Source organism: Dendrobates tinctorius, unplaced genomic scaffold (genome assembly GCF_039654945.1).
Source record: "Dendrobates tinctorius isolate UK_male_01 unplaced genomic scaffold, ASM3965494v1 ptg000269l, whole genome shotgun sequence".
Classification (NCBI taxonomy): Eukaryota; Metazoa; Chordata; class Amphibia; order Anura; family Dendrobatidae; genus Dendrobates; species Dendrobates tinctorius.
The window spans coordinates 4,243,891-4,264,637 of record NW_027361936.1 but is presented as its reverse complement, the minus strand read 5'-3'; positions in this window follow the sequence as shown (position 1 = coordinate 4,264,637).

Here is a 20,747-nt window from a genome sequence, read left to right as displayed (position 1 = left end):
TTTTTCCAATATAAGACATACCCCGAAAGTAAGACATAATGGGGCTTTTGGGGATAAAAAGAAAGTAAGACACTGTCTTACTTTCGGGGAAACACGGTAGCATGCGTTTTTTTTCCTATACTTTACATGGGTGCGCATACACATGCGTTTGTACGTGTTTGTATGCGCATGCTTTTTTTGTAGTGTGCGCTCGGGTGCACAAAATGCATCCTGCTGCATTTTTTGTGCGTCCGACTTGTCCCAAAAAAGCGCATGTGCACGCAATGCGTTTTTTTTTCACCCAAACACCCATTATAGTCTACGGGTGCGCTGACGTGCGCATGGTAATACGCATGTCAGCGTAAAAAAAAACCTTGCGGTTTTTAAAAAAAATGCTCAAAACCGCAAAAAAACGCACACAAATGCATGATGCATTTTTTATGTGCATTTGCACTGCGCACGGTGCGCAGCGCAAAAAAACGCAAGTGTGAAAGTAGCCTTAGATTTAAGGAGATCTATGTGTACAACCCATAATTCCGCTGCATTCATTATGAACTGTAAAGGGATCATTATTACAGTCAGAATAATCTGTATAAGCTCCGCCAGCTTCAAGAAAAAATTCGTGCACATCAATTTTTGTTTGAATGGACAGAAAAATTTGCTTTATTTTTACGGACTGTTCAATAATCTCTGGATAGTTGGTAACCCTGCTTAGGCCCCAGTATAGCTGCACAGGTTGCACTAATAATGGTATGTTATTATTATTATTTATTATGATAGCACCACTTATTCCATGTCGCTTTACATGTGAGGAGGGGTATACATAATAAAAACAAGTACAGTAATCTTAAACGATACAAGTCACGACTGGTACAGGATGAGAGAGGACCCTGCCCGCGAGGGCTCACAATCTAAAAGGGATGGGTGAGAATACAGTAGGTGAGGGTAGAGCTGGTCATGCAGCGGTTTGGTTGATAGGTGGTTACTGCAGGTTGTAGGCTTGTCGGAAAAGGTAGGTCAGATTCTTTTTGAAGTTTTCCATGGTAGATGAGAGTCTGATATGTTGGGGTAGAGAGTTCCAGAGTAGAGGGGTTGCTCGGGAGAAATCTTGTATGTGATTATGGGAAGAGGAGACAAGAGGGATGTAGAGAAGGAGATCTTGTGAGGATCGGAGGTTGCGTGCAGGTAAGTACCGGGGAGACGAGGTCACAGATGTATGGAGGACACAGGTTGTGGATGGCTTTGTATGTCATGGCAAGGGTTTTGAACTGGAGTCTTTGGGTAATGGGGAGCCAATGCAGGGATTGACAGAGGGTAGAGGTCGGGGAATAGCGGGTGGACAGGTGGAATGGTCGGGCAGCAGAGTTTAGAATAGATTGGAGGAGTGCAAGAGTGTTAGAGGGGAGGCAACAGAGCAGGAGGTTGCAGTAGTCAAGGCGGGAGATGATGAGGACATAGACTAGGGTTTTTGCAGATTCTTGGTTTAGGAATGTAGAGATCTGAGAAATATTTTTGAGTTGAAGTCAGCAGGAAGTGGAAAGGACTTAGATGTGTGGTTTGAAGGAGAGATCAGTATCAAGGATTACCCTGAGGCAGCGAGCTTGTGTGACTGGTGTATGTGCATCTGTTGTTTAGTATCCCCACCTATAACATCATCACAGTGCATATGGAATGGAGTTGTCTTGATGGGGAGTAACTATCATCCAATAGAAAATCAGATGAGTTGCAGTCCTGTAGTAATAGTAGAAGTAGTAATAATAATAATAGCATTAATATACTGTATGTAGCTACTTAATGTCAGGAAATGTCTCAGATTACAAGAAATCTGGAATTAAATCACAAATTTATGAGCTAATCAGTGTTCTTCTCACAGTGGTCCTGCTACAGACTACTTATGTGGGAAGCTGATAAATCAATCAATACATTCCAGCTACAATGCAATCACATAGAACCAGCGAGACTCCTTTCTCATTGCTAACAAGCATTATGCAGTTAATAGTTCATGGGATCTGTCAAAATAAATGTAAAACCTGGAACTTTTAATTATGTGGTTTATTACTCCCTGTATGCAGTACTGCATGCACTCAATTTCCCATTTATTGCTGACATTATGATTTGATCCGTGAGGGCAGATTCCACATTCCAGAATGTTAATAAGCATGTACAGTATGAGATGTACAAAGCAGAGTGTGACTGACAATGTTGGGGAAGATGAAAGAAGGCAGCCTTCATAGAACCTGGTAACGATGCTGAAACCTATCACGACCACGTTGGGCACAATCCTCACTGCTTTAGGAAGTTAGCAATAATAAGGAATGAGGAAAATAATGGTCTAATGAAATCTCAGATATTATTGTATAATATACTGTATATAGTGTCATATAATAACAGATAATTAATAGATCATCAAGTCATGCCTTTACAGTTGACCAAAACACCTTTAAAGGGAATCTGTCACCCCTTTTTTGAGATATCATATAATGATATCATTCAATTGTGTGTCGCATAAGGATTCTCTTAGTACTTTTGCTTCCCCCTGACCCCGCACCCTTCATGCATAAATACCTTGTTTATATCGGTTCAGATGTATGTAAACTGCCGCGGTCTGGTCCAATGGGCGGGGCTTATTCAACTGCTCCCCCCCTCCGTGTCTTGCTCTACACAAGAAGAAATGCGTAGAGCAAGACAGGGAGGGGGGGCAGGTGAATAAGCCCCGCCCAGCGGCAGTTTACATACATCTGAACTGATATAAAAAGGTATTTATGCATGAAAGGTGCGGGGTCAGGGGGAAGCAAAAGTACTAAGAGAATCCTTATGTGACACACAATTGAGTGATATCATTATATGATATCTCAAAAAAGGGGTGACAGATTCCCTTTAAATGGATTATCTCCTTACATAAACCATAAAAAAACATTCTCTGATTCTAGTATATGTCTACTAGACTGTGTTGTGTGTATTACCTATCCTATGGTCTACCTGAGTTTTTGTTGTGTAATTCTTGCCATGTTGTGCCTCCTTCACTTCCTCTTTGATTAACCTGAATACATGTTTTAATAAATTTCAATAACATGTTCATTTTTTTTATTTATGTGTTGGTTTATACAGTGATGAGCTACAGGGTAACAATGTTTTGAACTTTTGCCTTTCAGGCTCCATTATATCTCACCATCCACAACTTCTTCGAACGTGAGTCTGCATCATTTTATAGACAATCATCTTGGATATCTCATGCATAAATTTGACTTGCAACTATTTAGCATAAGATTAGTTATGCAGATTCTTGTCATGTCACTGCATGGTTACTGTTTTACTCATATGCAAATTGCCTCTTCAGAAAGAAAGAGGACTTTTACTCTACAGCGCCACCTATTGGTAGTAGCGATCCTACAAGTCACAATCAACCCTTTAACGAGTCTTGTAGTATGACTTAGGATACAAGCCAAATCAGAATCTCAATTTGCAGACACGGTGTTTCGAGCTGTTGGCTCTCGTCAGTGCAAAGTATGAGATCTGATTTGGCTAGGTGAGAGGCTCTGGACTAGGGTCTAAGAAGTAAGGTTTCTCCTTGCGGAGAGTGACATGCCAGCTGTGGCTTGTCAAGGTAAGGAGACTTATTCGCCGTGCAATGCTCCTCTGGGAAAATAATATGCAAATTGCCTCTTCAGTAAGAAAGAGGACTTTTACTCTACAGCGCCACCTATTGGTAGTAGCGATCCTACAAGTCACAATCAACCCTTTAACGAGTCTTGTAGTATGACTTAGGATACAAGCCAAATCAGAATCTCAATTTGCAGACACGGTGTTTCGAGCTGTTGGCTCTCGTCAGTGCAAAGTATGAGATCTGATTTGGCTAGGTGAGAGGCTCTGGACTAGGGTCTAAGAAGTAAGGTTTCTCCTTGCGGAGAGTGACATGCCAGCTGTGGCTTGTCAAGGTAAGGACACTTATTCGCCGTGCAATGCTCCTCTGGGAAAATAATATGCAAATTGCCTCTTCAGAAAGAAAGAGGACTTTTACTCTACAGCGCCACCTATTGGTAGTAGCGATCCTACAAGTCACAATCAACCCTTTAACGAGTCTTGTAGTATGACTTAGGATACAAGCCAAATCAGAATCTCAATTTGCAGACACGGTGTTTCGAGCTGTTGGCTCTCGTCAGTGCAAAGTATGAGATCTGATTTGGCTAGGTGAGAGGCTCTGGACTAGGGTCTATGTTTTACTCATAAAATTCTCAGTTTAATTTTGATTATTTTGTTAGTATTTTTTAAATCCACCTTTGGCTTTCAACACTGGCTGAATCCGTCTGGGCATGCTCTTGATCAGATTCATGCATGTCTCCACTGAGATTTGATCCCAAGTCTCTTCTACACATTGCCAAAGTTGGTACATACTGGTCGACTCACTTGGGTATGTATTTAGTTTTTTCTTCAACTCTACCCACAAGTGTTGGATTGGGTTAATGTCTGGGGTCTGTGAGGGCCAATCCAGGACCTCTATCTCATTGTCAATGTGTAGGGTCGGGCTGAGGGAGGCGATTAAGTGGTGCTGATCCAACAGGACTGGGGGGTGACCCACTTCGTGGCGCCGGCAGACGTGAGACTGAGACAAGAGTTGTGTCCAACAGTTCAGATTTTATTGGCCACTTTTCGGATGACCACCGTACTTCATCACAGGATTAATCCACAACTCACTTTTACACACAGACCTGGTTACCTTCTCTTTCTTAGTTTCACCGTTCGTGGCGCCCTCTATGGCTCTGCCATAAGCACTTTCACCACAGTGTTTCACCCTTTGGCCGGGGTAACACTAACCGACGCAAAATACGGTCAGTATTTTACATGCGTAATATGGATGAATGGCCCCTAAACAGTGCTCCGTATGTCATCCGTAATCAAGGTGTGGTCGCGTATTTTGCGCATGTAAGCATCCGTATGGTCTCCGTATGGTGAGATTTTCTTGCAGGCTTGCAAAATGGACATATAATGGAGCCCTATGACAGGGTTTATAACAGAAACCAAAGAATAGATATAGACACATAGAATGCATATATATATATATATATATATATATATACACATATATATATTCTATGTGTATATATCTATTCTTTCGTTTCTTTATTAAACCTGTCAGTGTGAGTTTACTGTATAGCGCACTGAATTGCCGACTTTGCTAAAAGACACCTGGTGCGTATTTCTCGCAAGTCACATGTGTGGTCCGTGTGTAATCCGTATTTTTTGCGCACCCATAGACTTGCATTGGCGTATTACGGCCGTAGTACGCTGACAATCGCAGCATGCTGCGATTGGCACGGAGCCTAGAATACGGATGAGAAATATACGGCTGGTGCGAGGGACCCCATAGAGAATCATTGGTCCGTGTCTAATGCGTGCTTTTAGCGCCTCTCATTCGGCCATATTCCTCGCCAGTGTGACCCCGGCCTTTAGAGTACGCCGTCCACCTGACACTCACAGTCTGTCTCTGTTCGCAGCCACTGTCCTTTTTGGGTCACCCCCGTGACTGTCTTCACTGTCAGTAGCTCTCTGTAGGCCTTTTCCATCTTTCTACCTACAGCAAACTCTCCTCTCTAGTGAGCTCCCTTGGCTGACTGGAAATTCCAGAACCTTCCCTGACCTCTTATACTCCCAGTCCCAGTAGCTCTGCCCACTATCACCTGACAGTAACCTTTGACCAATGGCAGTTACCTTGACCCATGGCAGTTAAACAGTCACTCTCCTATACTCCCCACTGCCCTCTAATGGTCAAACTACCACATGACATCCTTTTCTCTTTATCCCAGCCTACACTGCGCTATCTCTCTGTCTCTTACTACAGACAGAACTGTCCGTCAGCTCAACCTCCCCACAAATGAACCATTTTTTGCCAATCTCGAAGTATGCTTTGGGTCGTTGTCCTGCTGGAACACTAGGTCATCCTTTTCACACCCTAGTACTCGAGTGTACGAAATAACTCGCCTTGTGGGATTCTCACAAATAGCTCAGCATTGAGACCATGGATCCTGGTCAAGTATCCAGAGCCTTTCACTGTGAAACAATCCCATGTCATCACACTTCGTTTTCTTGCTCTGTAAATCCCTTTTTCCCTTGTTTCTTCAAGACCCATTTGCACCCATCAGAGTCTAGCCTATTGATTTTCACCTCTTTGCTCCAAATCACCCATTTCCAAACTGTCCGCTTTTTGCACTTTTTTGCATATTTGAGCCGACGCTTCTTATGGCAGTATTGAGGTTGAGGCGTCTTCACCTTTTTTCGTGCCACTATACCAGACTTGTGTAACGTGCATCGCACGGTGCTTGCATGGATGTCTGTGATCTCACTATTGTGAAGCTTATGAGCCACCTCCACTGCTGCGTTTTTCACGCTAGAACTGATAGACCTTATGATGAGCTGACTTGTTGAATCCAATATTTTACCTGGACGTCCAACCTCTTGGCTTTTGAATGAATGGACAGATTTAATTTCATATTCTTCCAATTGTTATGGCATTTACATGATGCAGTTTGGCAATTTTCTTGGACGAGAGATCGCTATTGATGATCTGGATGATACGGTTTCTCTTTTCTTGGGAAATCTTCTTCATGGTTGCTCCTTGATTTGAACCAGTGACCCTTTGCTTGGGTATCAACCTAATCACACACTAGGTTATTAGGGAATATGAGAATAGGTTGTATTTTGTAGTATATAGGAAGAAAAAGATTTTTCCACCACCAGGAGCAAAACAATAGCATTGCAGTGACACCACAGGGATCTGCATAACTAATCCTTTGCTAAATAGTTGCAAGTCAAATTTATGTATGAGATAGCCAAGATGACTGTCTATAAAATGATGGTCGTCTCACATTCGAAGCAGCAGTAGATGGTGAGATATGGAGCCTGAAAGTCAAAGGTTTTTGCTCATCAGTGTAAATAGTTCATTGGTAGTTATTGTATGTCTGGTTGTATAGTAGTACTCCATTCCATTACTTGCTTCTGTTACTGATGGGAGGAACTGTAATACTCAGCTATGTTTGTCATCTTACCTACCCTGTAGAAACATGGCATGATATGAGAATATTGTTCATAGTAAGGGAAGAGTCAGACAGCCATATTACTCAGATGAGGATCGCAGTGCAATGCTCAGACTGGCCGTTGACTCTCCCGATCCAAGCATGACAGCTGCATAGAAATACATGCCATGCTCAGGTCGGGAGACTCACCGGCCAGTTGGTGCATTGTATTGAGATCTTCATCAGTGTTTTATGGCCATCTGACTCTTCCCTTATATTAAATTTGGTTTGATTACTAGCAGGTCCAATTTCTGAAACTGCCATATTGCCATACATGCATACACTATATGGACAAAGGTATTGGCACACTTTTCTTAAACAATGTATTACATTATTTCTTGCAGTCCCATTCCATTCCCTCGCCATGCAGTCTGCCTTCACTAAAGCTTGTGAAAGAATAGGTTGTTTTAAAGAGCTCACTGAATTCAAGTGTAGTATTGTATTAGTATGTCACAATGGTAACTCGTCAGATTGGGACATTTTTTCCCTCCTAGATATTCCATCATCAACTATAAGTGATATCTTTGAGAAGAGGAGGTGTTTAGGATTCGTGGCAACTCAATCACAAAGTCTCAGATAATAAAAAGTTACATAACGGGGTCACCAAATACTGAGGTGCATAAAAGTTGCCAATGCTCTGCTGGCTCCATAACTGCAGAGTCTAAATCTCCTCTGGGTATTCACATTAGCCTACAAAAAATATGTGCCGAGAGCAGGGGCAGATTAAGGGTAGCCAGGGTCCCAGGCAGTTTAGGGTGCATGGGCCCCCCCAGCAACCGATGCATTTTTTGGAAGTCATGTGACAGGTTACGTGATAAACACACAGGTGCTCTGGTGCACATCTGTAGCCTCCATATTTTTACCTTACATACAGTGCTAAACATAATAAAAGATGCTAAGTAATAATGGACAGGGCTATACATAGCAAGAGGGGATGCTATGTAATAAGGGGCAGGGCTATACATAACAATATAGGACACTATATAATAAGGGATGAGGCTGTACATAACAATAGAGGACACTATATAATAAGGGGCTGTACAAAACAAGAGAGGATGCTATGGAAGAAAGGAACATTTTTTTCCCTTACGTACAGCGCAGAACATAGCAAAGCTAAGACCCTATATACTGTACTAAGGGATGGTGCTTTACATAATAACGGAATTTCTTTTGCAAATGAAAGTATTACTCCAATCATCTCAAAGAAAGCTACATTTACACTGAAAGATAATCATTGAAGAAGCATTCTTATGATATATGTTTTCAGTGTGAACAGGCAGCCAATCACCCAATGAATGAGCAAAACACACGTTCATCAAGTGAAATGACTTTTTGTGCAGCACAAAAGATCATTGTCCTCTGTAAACAGCACTCGCACTGCAGAGATCAATGATCTAGGTTTACCGATCAGTGGTCGATTAGCTCCACTGATCACCTGTGTAAACCTTTGAATGCTGCAGATACAGAATAAATATTTGCAGTGGACTCTGGAGCAGTGGAAATGTATTCCATGGAGTGATGAATTGCGCTTGTCTATCTGGCAGTCTGATGGATAGATCTGAGATTGGCGAATGCCTGTAGAACATTCCCTGTCTGACTGCACGGTGCCAACTGTAATCACAGGAAATATTACAATGACAGATAACACCTACAGTATGTATATGGATAATACAGGATCCACAATTCTCTGTAGGTGATGGTCACAGCTCACCTCCTTCCCCTCTCTGCACAATAACATGTGCACAGATCAGAGTATGCCAAGACAACTCCCCTTTAGAAGTGAAATATTTCCAGTCTGCAGATCTCTATGGTCCATGTGGCTGCTGTAAAGCATATCTCCAAGTGCCGTTAGCAGAAGTTCAGGTACAATGGCCGCTCCATAATCGTGGATAGAAAATAGACCAAATATCTACCAGCAAAATTCAGCAGAGAAATTGTCAAAACTACAAGACAGGCTCTCTCCGTCTGCGTCTCACTCTCTCTACTCCCATCTTGTGGCCAAACTTCGGTATTACACCCGTCTTTCCTTCCTCCAGCTGTCTCCCATCAATGAATGCAACAGTCCACCTACAGCACACTATACCTTCACCTTCCCACTGCAGACAGGTCCATACGTCAGTCCACTTCCCCTACACTCCTCCTTCCTTTGTCCATTGATGTCCCCGATAATCTCATTCCCCTTCTTCGACGTTCTGAAGCTTCCCCACCTTCTCTTGTCGGACCAATTGTTGAGCCAGGCCCGCGATACGCGGGGGGCTGAACCAAACCGGGAGCACCATGCTCCGAGTAGCTTATGGCTTACTCGCCAGGGCGTATGCCACTATGACAATTCCTTCAGGTTGGGCTAGGTCCACCCGGACTACTCTACGGGTGCATACCTCCCACTTTTCTCCCCTTCTGTAACACCTTACAATTTGGAGTGCAATGACCGAGGCCCTAACCTACCAGGTCATCGTCTGGCTTCCTCCTTTCCTTTTGGGGGTGTTTGTGGTAACACCTTACAATTTGGAGTGCAATGACCGAGGCCCTAACCTACCAGGTCATCGTCAGGCTTCCTCCTTTCCTTTTGGGGGTGTTTGTGGTACCTGACCTAGGGACCACTGTCTGTTTCCATTCCACCTGTCTCTTTGTCTTGTCAAATTAAATAAGTCATGGTCGGCGTTTCTCTTCACACTTAGTACCCGGGACCTGTTGAACATTTTCATTTTTACATAACATTTCAAAGCAATTATACATATTATACACAGTGTCACCATATACATACATACATACTTTGGATGGGTACAACATTTACCCTATTCCTTGCAACATTCTACATTAATTATCATCCTACACTTAAACTATTCATCAGTTCCATTACCTATTTACTAAAGAACTACTTTTGATATAAAACTATTCACTTTTTTTTTCATTTCATTATATCTATATCTCTATCTATCAGCATCATTATGCAACATTGCAAACATTGTCAAAAACATTTTTTTTTCCTTTGTATAAACAATGATGAGCCCCCTTCCTTTAAGGAGAGCACTCCCATACATCCCCGCTGCATCAAGAGTAGGGTGTTTTACCCCGAGGGGACGCGGTACAGTCCCCATGCTGCGCAACAGCGCACAGCAGTCCCGGTAGTCCATTTTTTAAGGATACTCCGGGCCATCTCCTGACGGGCGATGTTTCGCCAACAGCAGGGAACTCCACAGCCGTGAAGTCCCCGGGATGTCTTGACTGTCCCTAGGCCCCGAGTGTTCTTATTGCCCAGGACCCAGGAGTACATCTCCCTCCTGAGAGATGCATTAGAAGGGGCCAAGGATAGTTCCGCGGCGCGCATCCTGTGCCATATCTTTGCTTGGGAACCAAGCCCTGGCACGGGCAGAAGAGAGCTCCGCCGCTGCAGCATCTTTAAACAGCGGAAGAGTCTTAGGGGCAGAGAATGCCTCAGTCGCCCCTGCGCATGGATTGGCACCTCTTCCGCAGGGCCCGGAGACCCTCAGGGATGCCTGGCGTGGATGTCCAGAGACAGGGGCTCCAGACCCCGCGTCCCCACCGGGGGGACAGCGTCGGGGTCCAGCAGTCCACCACAGTAGTGGTGTGGGAGCACTCCTCTCCGGCGACATGGTGGCTCTGCTCCATTCGGCTCCCAGCTCCTGCAGCTCCAACCGCAGGGGGGGGTCAGGGACACTGGCCAGTGAGAGATGGAGCGGGGAAGCTGAGGCCTGATAACGCGGATGGCAGTCGGCCCTGTATAGGCCGCAGAGCCCGGTAACCCAGCCACAGGTCCGGCATAGGCCGCCGGGAGTGGAGTGGGAGCGGCCACGGCGTAGGCCACAGCCAAGGCTGAGGATGAAACAGCGGCGGCCGCAGATGCTGGTGAGTAGGCAGCGATGGCTGGCGGCCTGGCCACCGCGGCGATCTGGAGCAGGGCCGAAGTGGCGGCAGGCCTCCATGGATAGGCCACCGCCGGAAGGTGGAGCACGGCAGGGGCGGCCGCGGATCGGTTCCGCGCTGGCGATGCGGGACGTGGCGTCGCCGGGCGGAGCGGCTCGGAGTCATTGGCACGTGTGTCGGTCGGCCCTACGGGTGCCGCGGAGTCATCAGGAGCACGGGGCGTGGGAGTGGGAACTGCCTGCGGGACCGCCGGCTGAGCTGGGGGAACGCTTACCTTCCCCGGCGCTGCAGCTCCCTTCAGGCCATTCCACCGCTCTTCCAGGGAGTCGCTGGTCTTCGCTGCAGCTCCCGATCCCGTCATCTGGTGTCCGCTGCCATTCTTCATCCTGACGTCTGCCAGGACCAGCCTCCAGGCCTGGTGGTTCCGCAGGGATGGTCAGCAACAGCTCCTCCAGCGGCTGCTTCTGGTAGTCCAATGTGGCCGCATGCACCTCCGATTCTTTCAGGCGCTTATACGCCACCGCCATCCTGCAAAGTTCTTTTCCGCTCCTGATCTGCCTGATGACAGCCAACAATCCTGAACACATTCCAGTTTTGTAATCCACAGGGGAAATCTTCAACCCGTTCAGCTTGGGTCCTTGGAATCTTCGGGGCTGGCTTACCGCTGAAGATGGTGTATTGGCGGCGATGATCCTGCCGACTACGCCAAATGTAGGTAGGTGAGCTGACTGGGGGGGTGGTCCTCTTACCACCGCGAACAGACTGAGATGAGACTGAAGTACGTCCAACAGGTCCTCTTTATTGAACGTCCTCTTGATGACCTGCAGCAACATACAGCAGCAGCTAGACACTCTCCGCACACAGGCCCGGGTACCTTCACTTCCTCCTTACTTCCATATGACGGCCCTCACGGCTCTTTCATTGCAGCCACCCTAGGCCTACCACTACAGTGCTTCACCTGCCCGAGTCCTTCCGTCTTGTGGTACCCCCAGGCTCTCTCCGTCTGCGGCTTCTCTTGTCTCTCCGTCTGCGGCTTCTGTTGTCAGGGCCACCCCCCTGACTGTCTCGTTGTCAGTCCTTCCTGGAGCTTCTTCTGTCTCTCCCTTCAGTCTTCTCTTCTGAGCTCCTCTCTCTGGACTGACCCTTCTAGAACTCTCTGCTTTCTATATATATCCCCTCCCTGGGAATTCCCCCTAGAGTTCTTGTAACCCCGCCCCCCCCATGATTGTGTGGTTTCGTAGCCATAAGCTGATGTTAAGTCCATTTCTCACCACTCTCTCTACTCCCATCTTGTGGCCAAACTTCGGTATTACACCCGTCTTTCCTTCCTCCAGCTGTCTCCCATCTATGAATGCAACAGTCCACCTACAGCACACTATACCTTCACCTTCCCACTGCAGACAGATCCATACATCAGTCCACTTCACCTACAGATCCACTAACAAATACGCAGTAGTGCTGGATTTAGGAGTTGGCAATCTAGACCTATGAATAAACCCTCAAAATTCACTATTAACTCTCTTATAACCATAAAGTACTATGAAGGAATGTATTCATTATTGCTAAAGGTAATTTATAATTAACTATTTTGCTATCCTAGACCACTATGCATTGTGTAATGAAAAGACAAACTGATTTAGCATTGTCAAAGCCAGTTACCCGAGCTGAGCGAAACAGGTCAGTCAGATTCAAAAGTCGCCGACTTTCGCCAAAGTCCATAGCGTGAGGTTGGCCATGCGGCCGCCGACCCGAGCGCCAAAGTCACATTTCCCATAAAGCTTGCAGGCGCCTTTTCTCAGCCAATGAGCAAGGACGCACACTGTGGGCAACACGTTGACATGGGCAGCGGCCACCACCATCTTAGAGAAGGGCATTGCAGTGATTGGCTTCCTTTGTGTGGCGTCACAGTGGCTATAAAAGCCCTGACCGCCGACCGCCATTTTACTTCTGCCAATCTTAGCATAGGGAGAAGTTGCTGCCGCTGTTTCTCAATAGGGAGAGTGTTAGGCAGGAAAGAAAAAAGATAGGCAGGAAAGAAAAAAGAATCTGTGCTTCTGCTGATAGCAATTTTGCTGTACAGTTAGTGTGCAGTGACAGGGGAGGATTTTCTTGTGTGAAGCAGCATTGGTTAATAGGCTGCCTGATAGCTGCATTGCTGTGTGTACACTGCTGCGCAGACTGCTTTTTACACAGCAGTCATACTTTTATTCTTTTTTTCTGCACAGTTAACGAGCGTTCATTTTTTCCCACACTGTATAAAGCTGTACGCGCCTCACACACTACCGTGTACCGGCTGGTAACACGGACAAATACATGCTGACTATCTGTGTGTGACTATGGAAATAATTATAGGGAGATTTAAATTTTCCCCTACACCGTATTCAGCTGTCCGCTTCTGATACAGTACCGTATATCTGCTGTTTGGATTACGGTCAAGTCCATACTGAGATAGCGTCTGTGTGTGACTCCGGAAATAAATATATGGAGGTTTCAATTTTCCCCTACACCGTATTCAGCTGTCCGCTTCTGATACAATATTGTATATCTGCTGTTTGGATAATGGTCAAATCCATACTGAGACAGTGTCTGTGTGTGACTCCGGAAATAAACTTACGGAGATTTAAATTTTCCCCTACACCGTATTCAGCTGTCCGCTTCTGATACAGTACTGTTGTGAGTTCATTTTCTGGTCCACCAGTTGTGAGTTCTCCTGCCAGGCTCCCTCTGGTGGTAACAGGAGGTAGTGAGGCTGATTTAATCATTAGAGATCTGCCACCTGATAATGAGGATGACGATTGGACCTCATGAATCTCAGACTGGATTTAAGACAGCCGACTCCCTATTCTGGTGCTGGTGATTCCTTCTGGCTTGTCAGGTCTTGGTTTTCAGCTCTGCTCCAGTCATCTAAAGCTAAGTTTTTCTGCTAATGTTCACACTTGATTTTGTTGGTCTTCAGTTTTTTGTGCGGTCAGCCAGCCCCGGCTGGGGCTGTGCTGAATTTCCACTCTTATTTACCTGTATTTGCCAATTTGCTTTTGGTCCCTTATTAGATTGGCCTCTTTTTGCTCTGTCTCAGAATATTTCAGTGTGCTGATATAGTGGGAGAAGTCTAGTGACTTCAGGGTTAATTTTGCTATCAGAAGTGTTGGACATTATTTTTGTAGGGTTTTTTGCAGATTGCAGACAGTGTCTTTCATTTCCTATCCTTTCTAGTTAGTTTGGGCCCCATCATTTGCTCAGCCTATTTTCCTACCTGTGTTTGTGCTTTCATCTTGTTTCACCGTTAATACATGTGTGGGGGCTGTCTTTCCTTTGGGGTCTGCTCTGGGGCAGTTAGTTTTCCCCTTTTTTACTTGCTTCAGGCTTATGTAGTTCTCCGGCTGTGACGAAGGGTCTAGGATCATCGTAGGTACGCTCCACGGCTGCTGCTAGTTGTGTGGTTAGGATCAGGGATCTGCAATCTGCATAGTTACCAACCTCTCTGGTTTTCTGTGACTTAGCTTGTTTTGTTTTTTTCTCCTCAGTGACCCATTCATAACACAGTACCGTAAATCTGCTGTTTGGATTACAGTCAAATCCATACTGAGACAGCATCTGCGTGTGACTCCGGAAATAAATATATGGAGATTTAAATTTTCCCCACACCGTATTCAGCTGTTCACTTCTGATACAGTACCATATATCTGCTGTTTGAAATCCATACTGAGACAGCATCTGTGTGTGACTCCGGAAATAAATATACTGAGATTTAAATTTTCCCCTACACCGTATACAGCTGTCTGCTTCTGATACAGTACCGTATATCTGCTGTTTGGATTACGGTCAAATCCATACTGAGACAGCGTCTGTGTGTGACTCTGGAAATATATACAGAGATTTAAATTTTTCCATACACCTTAAAGAGCTGTACGCTCCTCGCACACTACCGTGTACCAGCTGGTATCATGGACAAATACATGCTGACTATCTGTGTGTGACTCCGGAAATAAATACGGAGATTTAAATTTTCCCCTACACCATATTCAGCTGTCCGCTTCTGATACAGTACCGTATATCTGCTGTTTGGATTGCTGTCAAATCCATACTTAGACAGCGTCTGTGTGTGACTCCAGAAATAAATATACGGAGATTTAAATTTTCCCCTACAACGTATTCAGCTGTCCGCTTCTGATACAGTACCGTATATCTGCTGTTTGGATTACGGTCAAATCCATACTGAGACAGCATCTGTGTGTGACTCCGGAAATAAATATACAGAGACTTAAATTTTCCCTTACACCGTATTCAGCTGTCCACTTCTGGTACAGTACCGTATATCTGCTGTTTTGATTACGGTCAGATCCATACTGAGACAGCATCTGTGTGTGACTCCGAAAATAAATATAAGGAGATTTAAATTTTCCCCTACACCGTATTCAGCTGTACGCTCCTCACACACTACCGTGTACCAGCTGGTATCATGGACAGATACATGCTGACTACCTCTGTGTGACTCCGGAAATAAATACGGAGATTTAAATTTTCCCCTGCACCGTATTCAGCTGTCCGCTTCTGATACAGTACCGTATATCTGCTGTTTGGATTACGGTCAAATCCATACTGAGACAGCGTCTGTGTTTGACTCTGAAAATAAATATATGGAGATTTAAATTTTTCCCTTCACCGTATTCAGCTGTCCGCTTCTGATACAGTACCGTATATCTGCTGTTTACATTATGGTCAAATCCATACTTGGAGAGCGTCTGTGTATGACTAAGGAAATATATACGGAGATTTAAATTTTTCCCTACACCTTATACAGCTGTACGCTCCTCATACAGTACCATCAATCTGCTGGGATTTTTGGTACATTTTCCCAAACATGAGGAAGTATGATGGAAGAGGCCGCGGATGTGGGCGGGGGGGCAGCTTGTACTGATGGTGGTGGTGGTGCATCTGCTGGTTATGCCAAAAGCACAATAGCAGCTAAGGCAGGAGGTGTTGAGCCTGCGTCATCGTCTGGCTCAAGAAGGCCTGGAAGGTTCCCTTTTCTGGGAGTAGGTAAACCGCTTTTAAAGCCGGAGCATCAGGAACAGGTTTTGGCTTACATTGCCGAAACAGCCTGCAGCTCTATCGCCTCCTCTTCTGAAGTTTCAAAAACTGCAAGCACTGAGTTGTCAGTGCTGGCTTCTGGTCAGGAACAACACCTTTCCTTGTGTCCTTCTCCCCCACCAAAAGTGAAGGATGCGGCAGGCCACACTTCAGATTACTCCATGGAGCTCTTTTCACATACCATGCCTGGGTTATCAAGTCAAATCCTGAATTCCCCAGTCCAAGATGAATCTGACATGGAGTGCACTGATGCACAGGCACTGCTAGATGATTCTGCTGGTACATTGACCCAGAGCACTACATTGCCCTCGCAGTCTACTGAGCCAGAATCTGACCCTGATGAAACTCAGGTGCCCCTTCCCGCATACTATACCACCTTACACGATGACACAGAGGAAGGTGCAGATGAAATTGAGGAGGAGGTTATGGATGACCCAGTTGTTGACCTGGATTGGCATCCTTTGGGGGAAGAGGGTGCCACTGGCAATAGCTCAGAAGAGGAGAAGGATCCGCAGCAGGCATTGACATCGCAGAAGCGGTTAACTGGCAGGCCCGTAGCAGCGGTTAACTGGCAGGCCCGTAGCTGTCCAAAAACATGGTTAAAAAACAAAAAGAGTTGCAGGACAGCTTGGCCAGACGGTCAAATTAGCACAGCGTGCAAGCCCTGAAGATTTATACCATAGTAGGAAGAATGCAGTGTGGGACTTTTTTGACCAAAATCCTATTGATGAGGCAAAGGTTATCTGTAAGAAGTGCGGAAGGACCTTTAGCCGAGGGAAAAATCTCTGAAATTTGAATACCAGTTGCATGCTTAGACATTTAAACACCATGCACTTGCAAGCGTGGACGCACTACAAAACCTCACGTAGCACATGTGCACCTGCTCCGACTGAAGGTAGCCAGCAACGCTACATCGCTTCCTCCACTGTAAGCCCACTGGTTAGTACAACACCAGCAAGAAATGTTGAGGTGTCGTCGCAAGGCCAAAGCAGTCAGGGAATCACAATGTTTTTGCAGCGAAAGACAGAATCTAGGCCATCACCATCACCATCACCAACCCCCTCTCAGTCCGCCATGTCCACCGCTAGTTCCCCCATATGCAGCTCTCAAGTCCAGCTCACCCTAGCAGAGACTCTGAGTAGGACAAGAAAGTGGTCATCCTCTCATCCGCGTACACTGGCTTTGAACGCCTACATTGCCAAACTGATCTCATTAGAGATGATGCCCTTCCGTTTGGTTGAAAGTGCAGCGTTCCAAGAGCTCATGGCCTACGCTGTCCCACGCTATGACCTACCCAGTCGGCATTTCTTTTCTAGAAAAGCCATCCCTGCCCTCCACCTGCATGTGAAAGACCGCATTGTCCATGCACTCAAACAATCAGTGAGTGGAAAGGTGCACCTCATAACAGATGCATGGGCCAGTAGGCATGGCCAGGGCTGTTACGTGTCCATCACTGCGCACTGGGTTAATGTGGTGGATGCAGGGTCCACAGGGGACAGCAACGGTGGGACAGTGTTGCCTAGCCCACGGTATAGGAAACAGTTGGCTGTAGGCGTTCGACCCTCCTCCTCCAGAAGCGAAAGCTCGTTGACAGAGCGCAGTCGCACGAGCACTCCATCCGCAGCTGCCAGTGTTGCACACGAGGTGTCCCACTATCGAACAGCTAGTGGTAAGCGTCAGCAGGCTGTTTTAAAGATGATGTCTTGTCACACCAGGGAGGTAATGGCCGAGTACTTGCAGCGAGAAACTGAGTCATGGATGGGAAGTCTACATCTTGAGCCAGGCAAGGTAGTCAGTGATAAGGGCCGTAATTTTGTGGCGGCCATAGCCCTTGCAAAACTCAGACACATACCTCACACCTTGAACCTGGTGGTGCAGTGCTTCCTAAATAATTATCCGGAGTTAATAGCTCTGCTCCATAAGGTGCGAAGACTGTGCTCGCACATCCGTCGCTCGCCTGTAGACTCCAGTCGTAAGCAGAGGCTGCAGCGATCGCTCCACCTCCCCCAAGCACCGCCAAATCATAGACTTTGCAACAAGGTGGAACTCCACCATGCACATGGTTGAGAGGCTGTGCGAACAGAGGCAGGCTGTAATGCATTTGTGGGAGGATACACAGGCAGGCAGTTTGAGGGCAGACATGGAGTTGTCGGGTGTGCAGTTTTCAAAGCTGAAAGACCTCTGTAAAGTCCTTTGGTGTGTCACACCATCTCTGCATACTCACCAGACCACCGCTCCCACGCCGCAGCCCCCCACCTCCCGACATCCACGGAGGTCTCCTCTCCCTCCTGCTTCTTGTGCTCCGGCCATGCCCTGACCCGGAAGCACCCCCCTGACCAATGGCAGACCAGACATGGGCATATCAGGCTGCTTCTCCCTGAGGGAGGCACCTGATCATTGTGTTTCCTAGCACACTGGGCCTTGCTTCATCGTGTGCTCTCTGCAGTCCTGTAGTCCCGTTCTTGTCTGCTCCCTGCAGCAGCCTCTCAGTCCTGCTATCCGTGTTCCCTGCTGTATTCTGCAGTCCTGTCTCCGTTGCTCCCTCTGTCCTACTCCAGTCCTGCCTCCCGTGTTCCTGTTCCATCTTGCTCCAGTCCTTCCGTCCTACTCCAGTCCTGCCTCCGGTGTTCTTGTTCCATCCTGCTCCAGTCCTACCGTCCTACTCCAGTCCTGCCTCTGGTGTTCCTGTTCCATCCTGCTCCAGTCCTTTCGTCCTACTCCAGTCCTGCCTGCGGTGTTCCTGTTCCTTCCTGCTCCAGTCCTTCCGTCCTACTCCAGTCCTGCCTCCGGTGTTCCTGTTCCATCCTGCTCCAGTCCTTCCGTCCTACTCCAGTCCTGTCTCCGGTGTTCCTGTTCCAACCTGCTCCAGGCCTTCCGACCTACTCCTGTCCTGTCTCCTGTGTTCCAGTCTACAGCCTTACTCCTCCTGTCTCCTGTGTTCCAGCTCTGTCCTGTCATCTACACTTCAATCCTACACTCTTACTTCAGTCCATCCTGAGCCGCCCCCTCGGTTCCGGCTACCGTGGTACTCGAACCCCTGGGCCTACTCCTAACTTTGCCTGTATAGGGGTCGGGTCCACCTGGCAGCTCACCCAGGGCCCCTCGGTGCCACGGTCCAGAGGGTCCACTCCTGGAGATTCCGGCTCCTGACCAGCCACGCTAACAGTACGATCAGGCCATGGACCCCGCCGGTACCACTGCTGCCACCAGAAAGAGTTACTCTTCCTGCGGGAGAATCAGTGACGCATTATGTCTGTCATGAAGTCTATGGACACCCGTTTGTCGGCCCTGCAGGTGGCCAATCCTGGAAGTGCCACTTTACTGGCCAGTCTTCAACAGGAGCTGGTCCAGCAACAAGATACTCAAGCCCATATTTTGTCTCACATGACCTCCTTTGATAGCCGCTTGTCGGCTCTACACTCTGCCGCCGCAGCTCTGACTCCTCCCTCCACTCCTACAGCTCTCCCGACGCCCCGCCTCGCCAAACCGCCTCGCTTCACTGGGGATCCTAAGCTCTGCAGGGGGTTCTTAAGTCAGTGTAGCCTCCACTTTGAATGGTTTCCGCATCAATATCCCTCTGACCGGGCCAAAGTAGCCTTCATTATGTCCCATCTGGAGGGAGAGGCCCTGTCCTGGTTGAATCTCCTCTGGGAACGTGACGATCCCGCTGTCTCAAGTCTTCCGGTTTTCTTGGATACTTTCCGCAGGGTCTTCGATGAGCCGGGTCGGTTAGCTGCCCTCACTGAAACACTCTTTAACCTACATCAGGGTTCTCTCACGGTCGGTCAGTACGCTATCCGCTTTCGCACTCCTCTCCTTCTCCTCCAAGCTCAGCTTGAATAACACGGCTTTGGTAGGGGCGTTCTGGCGTGGTCTTTCAGGCAGAATAAAAGATGAACTCGCAGGTCGAGATACCCCGACCACCTTAGAGGACCTTATCTCGCTGGCTACCCGCATTGACCTACGCTTCCAGGAGCGCGCTCGAGAGTCAGCGAGAGACAGGAGATCCACCAGGCCAGCTCCCTTTTTCAACCGTTCTGGCAGTCCCCGTTCGGTCGGGTTTTCTTCTTCCTCCTCAGTCGAGCCCATGCAGATAAACCGTCTCAACTTGGCCAAGTTGTGTCAGCAAGAGAGGCGGGCACAAGGTCTGTGCCTTTATTGCGGAGCTTCATCTCACTATATCCGCACCTGTCCTAAGAGACAGGGAAACACTTCCACCTAGGTCAGGTAAGAGAGGCCTCCCTAGGTGACGATGATCCCTCTCAACCTCTTACTATTTCTGTGCTCCTGGATTCAGGGGAGAGACGTGGGTCCGAGGTGGCCTACGTGGATTTGGGCTCGGCAGGTAACTTCATTCGACCAGAAGAAGTGGACAAATACCAAATTCCCGTGGTGGCTCTAACCCTCTCCAGATTGCCACGGTGGATGGCAAACCTCTACAGGTGACCGTCACCTTGGTCACTGAAGAAGTGGAGTTGCAAGTTGGTGCCTTACATCGAGAGAAGGTAGCCTTTTATGTTTTGCCTAAGCTCTCCCACGCCATTCTACTCGGTCTCCCATGGTTAAGGACTCATCAGCCTGTTCTCGACTGGTCTTCTGGGGAGATACTCCGCTGGGGGCACCCATGCCAAGCTTGCTGTCTGACTTCTGTCTGCCTGGCCGCCGCTCCCCGGTCACCCCCAGACCTTCCGGGTCTCCCTCCAGCCTACAGTTCCTACACCGATG